Here is a 961-nt window from a genome sequence, read left to right as displayed (position 1 = left end):
ATTCATTACCATCTTCCGTCATTTAAATCCTTTTCAAAGGTAAGGTAAAGTTCAAGAACACAAATTTCTATTAAACCTAAAGCATTTAGGTTTCGTAACCCGTAAATACCTTAATGATGCTGATCAATGGTGTAATTGGTAGAATGGGAATGCATGGAATCTATGAAATGTCACGAAATAGAATTATCACTGCATGTGACAAAGGAACTAGCAATAATAATCCCAAGAGAGAAATGACAAAGTTACGAATAATTGTTATCTCAATTTTCAAACGCATGGCGGCATATATAATGGCTCGGGTGAATTTATGCTGCTGCATGCAAGTGTGTTTTGTCTCATTGAAAAAAAATCAACTCCATGTCTGCCACAAAAGGGATAAATGATCAATAGTTAGCAAACCAAACAAAGATAAGAATATAGATTAATTTGGAGTAATACTTTAAATAATTAATTAGTCAGATTAAACCTACTATGTTGGATTTATTCACCAAGTCAAATTGCTTTCTGCCGACCCGAAAATGAAATATATTTTTTATTGACTTTAATTTTGAACTTTTCGGTGAGGATACCAGCGTGAAGCCCATTACCAAACGGGAAGGTTCAAGCTGTTGATTACAACTTTGATTTTCTCTGAAGAAAATAAAATAGAATAGAATCCTTGACTGCATATCTACTAAACGAGAGTGGGAGTGGCACATATCCATAACATTAGCCTTAACTTATGGAGTTTAATTTAAATTGAAAGAACTTGCATGCATGTAAATGATTCCTAATGGGTTGGATTAAAGAAACTAGCATGTGTAGTCACTAATGCCATGTTTGTGCAACTTTTTCTCCATGTTAAGATATGCACAATTATTATATTTAGATAATCCTTCAATACATAGAAAAAATATCATAGTTATAAGATTTAACTTGATTATATGCACAATTATTATATTTAGATAATCCTATCATAGTT

This window comes from Populus euphratica, unplaced genomic scaffold (assembly GCF_000495115.2).
Source record: "Populus euphratica unplaced genomic scaffold, PopEup_1.0 scaffold483.1, whole genome shotgun sequence".
Taxonomy (NCBI): Eukaryota; Viridiplantae; Streptophyta; class Magnoliopsida; order Malpighiales; family Salicaceae; genus Populus; species Populus euphratica.
This window is presented reverse-complemented; position numbering follows the sequence as displayed.